Genomic DNA, 12,241 nt, shown 5'->3' on the forward strand with positions numbered 1-12,241 from the left:
GAGCATTTTATTTTGGGTGACAAAGGCCACCAAAGGTTGCCCTTGCCCCATAGCCTACTTTCAAATAGGGCTAGACACTGTGAAATAATTCAAACCCCTGCAAAAAGACACCAAAACCTAAACTGCTACTACTACTACTATTTATCATTTCTAAAGTGCTACTAGACGTACGCAGTTTGCTAGACACCTTGATTAAATCAAACGGGCTTTTGTTTGTGTGGTGACTCTACAGAATGTGAAGAACACTGGTCTTGAGCATTTTTATTTTGGGTGACAAAGGCCACCAAAGGTTGCCCTTGCCCCACAGCCTACTTGAAATAACTCAAGCCCCTGCAAAAAGACACCCAACACCTAAACTGCTACTACTACTACTATTTATCATTTCTAAAGCGCTACTAGATGTACGCAGCGCTATACACTTGAACATGAAGAGACAGTCCCTGCTCGACAGAGCTTACAATCTAATTAGGACAGACAAACAGGACAAACAAGAGATAAGGGAATATTAAAGTGAGGATGATAAATAAGGGTTCTGACAAGTGAATAAGGGTTAAGAGTTAAAAGCAGCATCAAAAGGTGGGCTTTTAGCTTAGATTTGAAGACGGCCAGAGATGGAGCTTGACGTACCGGCTCAGGAAGTCTATTCCAGGCATATGGTGCAGTAAGATAAAAGGAACGGAGTCTGGAGTTAGCAGTGGAGGAGAAGGGTGCAGATAAGAGAGATTTACCCAGTGAACAGAGTTCCCGGGGAGGAATGTAGGGAGAGATGAGAGTGGAGAGGTACTGAGGAGCTTGCAGAGTGAATGCACTTATAGGTCAATAAGAGGAGTTTGAACTGTATGCAGAAATGGATAGGAAGCCAGTGAAGTGACTTGAGGAGAGGGCTAATATGAGCATAACGGCCCTGGCGGAATATTAGTCGTGCAGCAGAATTTTGAACAGATTGAAGAGATGGCTACGTGGGAGACTTGTGAGAAGCAAGTTGCAATAGTCTAAGCGAGAGGTGATAAGAGTGTGGAAGAGGGTTCTGGTAGTGTGCTCAGAAAGGAAAGGGTGAATTTTGATGATATTATAGAGAAGAAACGACAGGTTTTAGCAATCTGTTGAATATGTGCAGAGAAGGAGAGGGAGGAGTCGAAGATGACCCCAAGGTTATGAGCTGATGAGACAGGAAGGATGAGAGTGTTATCCACAGAAATAGAGAATGGGGGGGAGGAGGACAGGTTGGTTTAGGGGGACTTTTGTAGTCTTAGTCATGTTTAGTTTCAGATGGCGCTGAGTCATCCAGGCAACAATGTCAAACAGGCAGGCTGATACTTTGGCCTGGATTTCGGCTGAGATTTCTGGTGTGGAGAGGTAGATCTGGGAGTCATCAGTGTAAAGATGATACTGAAAACCATGGGATGAGATCAGAGTACCAAGAGAAGAAGTATAGATGGAGAATGAAGAGGTCCCAGGACAGATCCTTGAGGTACACCAACTGACAGTCCTAACCTATGTATGAAAAGACGGTGCTATAAATATTACAGTGGGACCTAGAGAAGTGTTTCCTTAGGTGGTCCTGGAGTACCCCTTGCCATTTAGGTTTTCTGGCTATCCACAATGATCTGCATGAAAAAGATTTGCATGTAATGGAGGCAGTATATGCAAATCATTGTCATGCATATTTATTGTGGATAGCCTGAAAACCTGACTGGCAAGGGGGTACTCCAGAACCAACTTCCGCAAACTACTGAAGACCCATCTCTTTGACAAGATATACCACAAAGATCAACACATGTGAAACTCGCCAAATATATCCAGAACTGTTTAATAATTCCTTCTGTTATATTACTATCATGTATTCCATTACCATGTAACCCAAAATCCTTCTGTAATACCAAATGTCTATTCTCTTCTTATTTCCACTATCCATGATGTATTGTAAGCCACATTGAACCTGCAAAGAGGTGGGAAAATGTAGGATACAAATGCAATAAATAAATAAAATAAATAAACTTAGAAAACACTGCCCTAGAACACAAAATGTACCACACCATAACAGCCCTAACCCACCTATATATATTACACTGGGCTCTGGAGCACCGATATACCTACTATTGGGGAAACTGGAACAAGCCGCACTGTTACACGTTCCTACACAGACACTACATGCTAGTAGAATCCTTCACCTCAGTCACACATGCAGAACATGGACAGACTCTCATCTATATAACATAAGAGTAGGCCATACTGGGTCAGACCAATGGTCCGTCTAGCCCAACATCCTGTTTCAACTGTGGACAACCCAGGTCACAAGCACCTGGCAGAAACCCAATTGTGACAACATTCCATGCTACCAATCTAATACAGATAGGAAGCCACAAAAAAACAACAACAACAACAACAACAAAAATTGAAATAACCACCTCCTCTCTGCCCAAGGGAAGCCAGACTCTATAAACAGTGCAAAAACTGGTAAAAAAGAACAGAAATGCATTTTCTCCTGTACTTGGCAAAATAAAAATAGGAAAAAATGTACCTTTTACAAAGCAAAGTCCTTACAAAAGTATTAATAAAAGTTTCTACCTTTGTTATCTGGGAATTTGGCTGGTCCCAGTCTTTTTTTCCAGTTCCATGAGTCAGTCTTACAAATTCTTTTCCAGGTTGGCCTTTCCATTTCTTCTCTCACCTCTTGTCTTCTTCCTTTTCTTCTCTACATCTGTTTGGCTGATCTTTCGTTTTATGTTCCCACTATCAAATAGCTGTGTATAGAGCGCCAAGTGATCCAGTTCCATAAGGGAGATTTTTCAACCTGTCCTAGGGTGAACTCACATCCCAAATTCATGTGGGATTTGCATTCCCTGATTCTACCCATCAAAATCTGCGCTGCAGTAATTCAAAATGACTTAAGAAAACACACTCAGACCCCTGAAGGGTTGCTAATTTGAAGATATCAGAGATGTGCATTTTAAATACTGTCATATTCCTAAATCAAATTCAATATAAAATACCTGTTTCTACTGTTGTTTAAACAATTTATTTTCTCATTTGCTTTGGTCCCTCTGTCTCTTTCTGTTTTTCCTCTATTTCTTCGGCCTTTACAGGTCTCTTGCCCATCTGACATTTTTCTGTCTCCAAGTGCACCATCCTTCTTTCCTCTGCACCACTATTTTGTCCTGTCCAGTATCTCCCTTCTGTGTCCCTTGTCCCTATTCTACCTCCAAGTTCAGCATCTGCTCTTTCTTTGTCCCCATCTCCCCTCTTTTTCAGCACTAGCCTACCTGTCTCCTCATCTCCCCCCTTTTCTAGTATCTGCCCTCCTGGTGTCCCCATCTCTCCCTTTTTCTAACATTGTCCTGTGTCCCCATCTTCCCCCTTTTCCGAATTACCTCTTCTCCCATCTCATCCCTTTTTCACCATTCTCCCCATATTCCCATTCCCCCTTCCAGTGGTTCCCCTCTGTGTCCCTATCCTCCTTCTCCTCTTTCCAGTAGTGCACCTCTGTGTCCTATCTCCTCCTCCCCTTTCTAGTAGTGCCCTCTCTGTGTCCCTATCTCCTCCTCCCCTTTCCAGTATGCCCTCTCTGTGTCCCCTATCTACTTACCCCCCTTTCCAGTAGTGCCCTGTGTCCCTATCCCCCTCCTTTTCAGTAGAGCCCGTCTTCCCCCCCTTTTCAGTAGTGCCCCTGTGTCCCCATTTCTTCTTTTTCCAGCACTGCCTCTTTGCATTCTATGTACCTACCTCTCCCTGTCCAGTATTGACTCTGTGTCCTTCTCCCTTCCTGTCCAGCATTTACTATATCCTTCTCTTCTCCCCATGTTAACCTTCTTCCCTGTCTCTTTCAGCACTTCCCATCCTCCTTGGGGCCTGCTCCCATAGTCCTCTCTGGCAGCTCCAAGGAGGTTGGTTAGGGTGGTGGACTTTGGTCATGGGGAGCTGAGGAACTGAGTTCGATTCCCACTTCAGGCACAGGCAGCTCCTTGTGACTCTGGGCAAGTCCACTTAACCCTCCATTGCCCCAGGTACAATAAGTACCTGTATACAACATGTAAGCCGCATTGAGCCTACCATGAGTGGGAAAGCGCGGGGTACAAATGTAACAAAAAAAATGTTGAAACCAGTTAGGCCAGGCTCAGTTTCCCTTTCCTCACGCAACTGTCATCATCCTTCTCTCAAAAAAAGCAAGCAAATCTATGAGCTGCTGCATCCACATTGTCATTCTTTATTGTTGGTAGTATTTGTATTTAATCTCACATATTTTCAAACATGCTGATTTGTGCAGTATACAGATGTACACATAAGAAGTATAAAAACGGAATAACTTTTCATAGGTAGAGCAGTGGGAGTAGCTAGGGGGGGGCCCCAAAACAGATTTTAGAAAAAATGGTGCCTATGAGCTACATGCCAGTAACTTTCTCTGCCACCTTTCACATAGTCCTGCATCTTCACAGTTAGCCTTCTGCCAGCGTCGCCGGGGACTATTCTCTGGCACGTCCCACTCCCACCTCTGCGGAAAAGAGGAAGTTGCATTAGAATAGGCGGGAGTCCCGGGACGCGCCTGAAGAGAGGCCCCGACGCTGGCAGAAGGCTGACTGTGAATTGCCGGTGCCGAGGGAAAACGCTTCATGGCAGTAAAAACGACGACACAGACAGGAGACAGCGGGCAGAAGAGACAGAGGGAGAAGATGCAAGACTCCCGGGGGGGGGGGGGGGGGGGGGGGGGGGGGGGAAGAGCTGCCCAAGGAGGTTTAATAGCATGAGTGGAACTGGAAGTGAGCCTATCTAGTCCAGTAAGTCCGCTGTAAGCAAGGAAAGCCACTTTGGTTAATTGTTTGTTTCCACTCTCCGCGCAGACCGTCATCATCATTGCCTTCACTCCAAACAAAACAAGCAAGCTTATGAGCTGCTGCATTCACGTTGTCGTTCTTTATTGTTGATCCAATCTGCAACAAGGCTAAAGCTGTTTCAGTTGGATAGGCAGTGCCTTAAAAGCTGGAGGAGAAAAGAAATAAAACACTTCAAAAATTATGTAGCTGGTAGAAAAAGCATATAAAATCTGTAGTTGTGCTCATTTTTCTTCACTGTTCTTCTACACAATAGCATATGGCCAAGATTTTAGTGAGGATATCCTCTTCCTGATGAGTTCATCTTAACTGTTGCTGTAATCTGCCTTGGGAAGCCTGGTATTATAAAGATGATAGAATATGTTGAAATTAAATGGAAGTAGAATTAAACTTGCCTTTCATTGGGGCACATGGAATCACATTTTCACGTCATCTCATTTGTAGGTATTTACATTTTAGTACACAAATGGATTATTCTGTTTTCAGGCATGTTTCAGGAACAAGTGGTTTTATAGGTCAAAATAAAAATAAATATTTTTTTAATGCAGATCTCTTTTGTTTAAATATAACTAAATGGGCTATAAATCCCTAATGCCGTCCATTGGCTTTCTTATATTTTGTTCTTGTGAAGACTTATACTGTGCCGAAACTGAAAACTCTTATCTCTATCTGGTCGATAGTAAAAGAAACACTATCCATCCTAAAAAGTTGTTTTGTGGCTCTACAGGAGGAATTGTGATATTGAATAAATAAGTGTATGTGGCCCTAGTTATGCATCCTATGTTTGAAGAAATCCAGTTAATCGTTTAACATTAGCTCATAGGTTTGCTTGCTTTGTTTTGAGAGTATGGCAATGATGGCTTCACTGGGAAGAGGAAACTCTGGCCTAATTTGTTTCAATATTTGACGTCACTTGGTCTCCTGTCTGTTAAACCTCTTTGGAGCTGCCAGAGGATGGATCGCGGAAGCAGGCCAGGAGATATGTGACCCCAAGGAGGATGGGGCCGGAACTGGATAGCGGCAGGATACACACAGGGACCAGAACACACAGGGAGGCTAGGCAGAATGCTAGACTAGGACTCTCAGACAGACAAGGGACAGAACTGAAAGCTGCAAGCAGCCACTGAACAGGGAACAAACACTGGTAGACAAGAGACAGAACTGAAAGCTGCCAGGCAGCCACTGAACAAGAAACACAGACAACCTAGAACTAGACAAAGACATACAAACGAGAAACAAGACTGGGAAACAAGCAATACAGTACAAGAACTACACAAAGACTAAACTAGAATCAGACAAGAATACAGACTATAAACTGGACTAGGCAGGAGTGCAGGAAGCACCAACAAACCAGGGCCTTGGGCGATGCAAAGGCAAGGCAGAGAGTTTCCAAATGGCTAATAAGCCCAGCAGCAACTGAAGCGCAGCTGCAGCAATCACCAGGCAGCTACGGGTGCTGTTCAGGCTCACACAAAACAAGCAAGTCTGGCAGCCCGGAAGATCCGGACCAGACTGGCTGAAAATCTGGAACGGCTGACAGTAACCAGACAGTCCATTGCAGCCACCAGGTCTGGCCACCAGGTTGGCAAGGTGAAGGAGAGCAAGAAACAAGGCATGAACGTAACACCCTGCCCTCCCCTCCCCTCCCATCCATAGTCCTGTGATTCTCCTCTCTCCCTTGCCCTCTCCTCTCCCATGTCCACTGATTCTCCTCTCTCCCATGCCCTCCCCTCTCCTATGTCCAGCGATTCTCCTCTCTCCCAACGTACACTTGCAGCCCAAACGGAAACAGCCATCTATAGCGTAGTCCAGATTTTTGTAGATAGCCTGTTATCTCCTTGAAGTCTCTTCTGCGTTGTAGCGTTTCCTGGCTAAGTCCTGAAATATCCGGATTTTGACTGATTTCCAGGTGATGTCCTCCCATTTCACGTGCTCTTCTCCATATCTTTTCTTTGACTGGGAATCGGAGGAAGCAAGCAACTATGTCTCTGGGTATCCCGTTTCTGGGAGAGCCCAGGCTTCTGTGTGCTCGTTCCAGTTCCACTGGTTCATGTTCTTCTCCTTCCCTGCATTAGTTTCCTGGTTTAGCAGAAAAGCACAAATTTCTTTCACCACTTTTCTGAGTCCTTATATTGGTCCGCCTCAGGGATGCTCCGGAATCTCAGGTTGCACCTTCTTGTCTGGTTTTCCAAATCCTCCATCATTGCATCCATCTCTGCCCTTATCTGTTGTTCAGCCTTTAGGGCTCCCTGAAGGTCCTGCACCTCCATCGATATTGCCTCTATTTTTCTTCATTCTCCCCGAGCCTGTTTCCTATCTCTTAACTTCTTCACGTAGTTCAGCTACAGCAGTTTGTATGCTGCGCCTTGTTGTCACCATCTCCGTTTTCAGATCTTTGAACCATCATATGAAATCGCTTTTGCTGATGATCTCTTCGTTCTCGATCTGTTCCTCGGGGTCTGGGTCCGAATCGCTTTCCTCGGGCGCCATCTTGGCTCCTCGTGTTCGGGACCCTGCTCCCTTTTTAGCGCTCGGAGCTTCCGGTGCAAACTTGAATTTTGCCAGCTTTTTCTTTGCTGCCATATCTCCGGGTCACTTTAGCTTTTATTTGAGGGTATTTTCTTCAATTCAATGCGGGGGACGTCTCACTTTCGCCCTGCTTTAGACTTAATCCTACCCACCCTACCCCTCTACCCACCCACCCCTAGAGTGACATGTCTTATATAACCTCCCTATCAACCCACTCATTACTTTACCTCACCCATTTCTATTCTTCTATCACCTTCTCGCACTACTCCAACCAGAGTTACACCTAATCACACTGACCACCCTTCAACATCTTCTGTCCTTCTGTGACTGTTCTCTTGTGCTTGACTGCTTAAATATTTTAAATTTAAATGCTTTACTTTTTGTCTATTAGATTGTAAGCTCTTTGAGCAGGGACTGTCTTTCTTCTGTGTTTGTACAGCGCTGCGTACACTTTGTAGCGCTCTAGAAATGTTAAATAGTAGTAGTAGTAGTAGTAGTAAATGTAGCAGAGCTCGACGATCAAGCTGCCATCTCTTTCAGCTGATGTCACTTCCTCCCCAGCTTGTAGTTTTGTCCCTCCTGTGGGGTGAAATAAGTGTTCTTTTGTATTCCAGTCTGTTTGGTGGCCCTTTATTATAGAAATGTGTTTTAAAGGCGCATTTTTCTAAAGAATTCTTCTAGGTCTGAATATAGTTGGATTTCATCTAGGTTACTGGATGGGCAGAATGAGAGCCCTTTGGAGAGTACAGAGACCACATGCTGTGATAATTGATGGTTCGAGAGGTTTATTATCCCCATTTGGTTGCATCTGTAAAGGTGGGGATCAGTATTCCCTGGTTTGTTTGGGCCTCTGATTTTCACATGCCTCAGATGTGTATCCAAGTGTCTCCAAGGTGTCTGGGGATGTTGGTTCTGCAGAGCTGTAGCTATTCAAGGATAAGCAGTTTCTCTCTCTTTGATTTTGCAGGAGAGAATATAGCTTTATTTCTTTTTTGCGGATGGCAATGTATTGTTTTTCTCCTTGGATGTTATGTAGGTCCTCTTTAAGTTGGTTCACAAGGTGTGGATGTAATTCCTCCATGTTCCTCATGATTACATCCCTTTGGGTTTGTATTACTCTTTTTTTCTTGTAGAGTTGATGTATAAGTTCATTTCTTAGTTTCTGACTAGTGCTTTGCAGAGTTTCTCTGCATAGTCAGAATTGTAAGTAGTAGCCAAAGGATTTTGATCCTCAGGATCCTTTGGGAATGATGTCATTCTTCTTGCAGATTGTCAGAAAGTAAAGATGACTGTTCATTTGCTTTTTCATGCAGCTATATGCGGTATCTTCCATCTTAAGCAGAGGAGTGTGGTAGCCGTGGTAGTCCACTCTTAGGTTTCAATAGAAATCAACAAAATAAAACATGGAAAAGAAATAAGATGATACGTTTTTTATTGGACATAACTTAATACATTTCTTGATTAGCTGTTCGAAGGTTGCCCTTCTTCGTCAGATTGGAAATAAGCAAATGTGCGACAGTGTATACCTCCTACCCACCCCATCCCCCACCCTGTCAGACTGTCACAGTAAGGCTTGAATGTTTTCACTTATATACACTGTCAGCTAGCACATTTGCTTATTTCCGATCTGACGAAGAAGGGCAACCTTCGAAAGCTAATCAAGAATGTATAAGTTATGTCCAATAAAAAAAGGTATCATCTTATTTCTTTTCCATGTTTTATTTTTGATTTCTATTGATAACCTTAAGAGTGGACTAACACGGCTACCACACTCCTCAATCTAAAGGATGAAATGTCAGTTGGGGGAGTCTAGATTTCCCTGAATAGAGGTGTTGGTGATTAGGTGCCGAAAGCGACATTGAAGAGGTGGGCTTTGAGCAATGATTTGAAGATGGGTAGGGAGGGGGCCTGGGCGTATGGGCTCAGGGAGTTTGTTCCAAGCATGGGGTGAGGCGAGGCAGAAAGGGGCAGAGCCTAGAGTTGGCGGTGGTAGAGAAGGGTACTGAAAGGAGGGATTTGTCTTGAGAGCGGAGGTTACAGGTAGGGACTAAGGGGAGATGAGGGTAGAGAGGTAAGAAGGGGCTGCAGATCGAGTGCATTGTAGGTTAGTAGGAGAAGCTTGAACTGTATGCGGTATCTGATCGGAAGCCAGTGAAGTGACTTGAGGAGAGGAGTGATATGAGTATATCGGTCCAGGCGGAAGATAAGACATGCGGCAGAGTTCTGGATGGACTGAAGGGGGGATAGGTGCTAAGTGGGAGGGCCGGTGAGGAGTAGGTTGCAGTAGTCAAGGCAAGAGGTAATGAGAGAGTGGATGAGAGTTCGGGTGGTGTGCTCAGAGAGGAAGGGGGCGAATTTTGCTAATGTTGTAGAGGAAGAAGCGACAGGTCTTGGCTATCTGCTGGATATGCGCAGAGAAGGAGAGGGAGGAGTCGAAGATGACTCCGAGGTTGCGGGCAGATGAGACGGGGACGATGAGGGTGTTATCAACTGAGATAGAGAGTGAAGGGAGAGGAGAAGTGGGTTGGGTGGGAAAACATAAGTTCATTCTTGGCCAGGTTCAGTTTCAGGTGGCGGTTGGACATCCAGGCAGCAATGTCAGATAGGCAGGCCGATACTTTGGCCTGGGTTTCTGCAGTGATGTCTGGTGTGGAGAGATACAGCTGGGTGTCATCAGCATAAAGATAATAGTGAAAACCATGAGATGAGATCAGGGAGCCTAAGGAAGAGGTGTAGATTGAAAAAAGGAGGGGCCCAAGGACAGATCCCTGAGGAACTCCAACAGAGAGCGGGATAGGGGAGGAGGACAAACCATGAGAGTGTACTCTGAAGGTACGATGGGAGAGATAAGAGGAGAACCAGGAGAGGACAGAGCCCTGGAACCCAAAGGAGGACAGTGTGGCAAGAAGTAGGTTGTGATTGACAGTGTCAAAAGCGGCGGATAGGTCGAGGAGGATGAGGATGGAGTAGTGACCTTTGGATTTGGCGAGGAACAGGTCATTGCAGACTTTAGATAGTGCCGTTTCTGTCGAGTGTAGGGGGCGAAAGCCGGATTGAAGCAGATCGAGGATGGCATGAGGAGAGAAAATCAAGGCAACGGCTGTGAACGGCACGTTCAAGTATCTTGGAGAGGAAGGGTAGGAGGGAAATGGGGCGGTAGTTGAAGGGACAGGTAGGGTCAAGAGATGGTTTTTTGAGGAGTGGTGTGACCACAGCATCCTTGAAGGTGTCCGGGACAGTTGCAGTGGAGAGAGAGAGGTTGAGGATATGACAGATGGTGGGGGTGATAGTAGGAGCAATGGTGCTAAGTAGGCTGGTGGAGATGGGGTCTGAGGTGGATTTCGAGGAGGAGAGGAGATGGGCGGTTTCCTCTTCGGTGATATCATGAAAAGAGGAGAAGGAGGCCTGGGATGGTTGGTTGAGAGAGTGGGTTATAGGATGAAGAGGAGGAGAAGGTTTGGTGGTGAATTCAAGGTTGATCTTCTGGACCTTGTCACGGAAGTAGTCGGCCAGAGATTGAGGAGAGAGTGAGGGGGGGGGGGGGAGCAGAGGGCACTTTGAGGAGGGATTTGAGGGTGGCGAAGAGACGACGAGGATTAGAGCTGAGGGAATTAGTCAATTGGGTGTAATAGTCCTGTTTGGCGAGGAATAGGGAGGATTGGAAGGAGGATAGCATGAATTTGAAGTGAATGAAATCAGTATGGGTGCGAGATTTCCTCCAGAGGCGTTCAGCCGAACGGGCGCAGGAGCGAAGGTATCGGGTGCAAGGGGTCAGCCAGGGCAGGGGATTGGTACGCCTTGTGGGACGGGAGATGGACGGTGCAAGGGTTTCTAGAGCAGAGGAGAGAGTGGCATTGTAAGTGGAGACAGCTTTGTCAACAGATTCGGAGTACATGATGGAAGGGAGGAGATCAGAGATACTAGAGGATAAAGTGAGGGGGTCAACAGCCTGGAGATTTCTGGAAGTAGTATTTAATGTTGGGCGAGAATGAGGGGGAGGGTGCTGAAGTGTGAATGTGATTAGGTGATGGTCAGAGAGAGGAAGAGCTGATGCGCGGAAATTGGAGGGTGAGCAAGTAGAAGAGAGGACGAGATCAAGACAATGGCCAGATTTGTGAGTAGGGGTAGAGGAGCTCAGTTGGAGGTTGAAGGAGGAGGTAAGCGTGAGGAACTGAGAAACATATGAGTCGGATGGGTTATCAACGTGTATGTTGAAGTCACCAAGAATGAGGGATGGGGATGAGGGCTCAAGAAAAACGGAGAGCCAGGCATCGAAATACCTGGAATAGAATCCCAGCCCTTCTTGCCCTGGTGGCACGGGCTCGACCGCATTGGCACTGAGAAGCGCGGAGAGTTACTCTATAAGTACCTGCCTGTGCTGGAAGCTGAAGGACTGAGCTCCCGGTGGGCAATTTGGAGGTTTGGAAATCAAGTTGAGGGAGTATCCTTGCCGGACTATTTGAAGAACCCACCGATCGAAGGTTACAAGAGGCCACCTTTGGTGAAAAACTTTTAACCTCCCCCGACCGGTAGATCGTCCGGCACGCACACTTTTATTGTGGCTATGCTCGCCTGGAGGAGTTGGATATGGGTGGATGAAGGAGAGGGCAGGGGAGAGGGGAGAATTGCTGGCCATGGATGGATGAATGGAAGGGGCAGGGGAGAGGAAACTTTCTGGATATGGGTGGATGGAGGAGAGGGTAGGGAAGAATGGAGAGATGCTGAACATGGATGGATGGAGGGGAGGGAAGTCAGGAAGGAGATGCACATGGATGGAGGGGAAGGGAGAGAGGAGAAATGCTAGACATGGATGGAGTGGAGGGCAGTTAAGAGAGGAGAAATGTTGGACAAGGATGGAGGGAAGGAAAGACAAAGGAAGGAGATGC

Source organism: Microcaecilia unicolor, chromosome 11 (genome assembly GCF_901765095.1).
Source record: "Microcaecilia unicolor chromosome 11, aMicUni1.1, whole genome shotgun sequence".
Classification (NCBI taxonomy): Eukaryota; Metazoa; Chordata; class Amphibia; order Gymnophiona; family Siphonopidae; genus Microcaecilia; species Microcaecilia unicolor.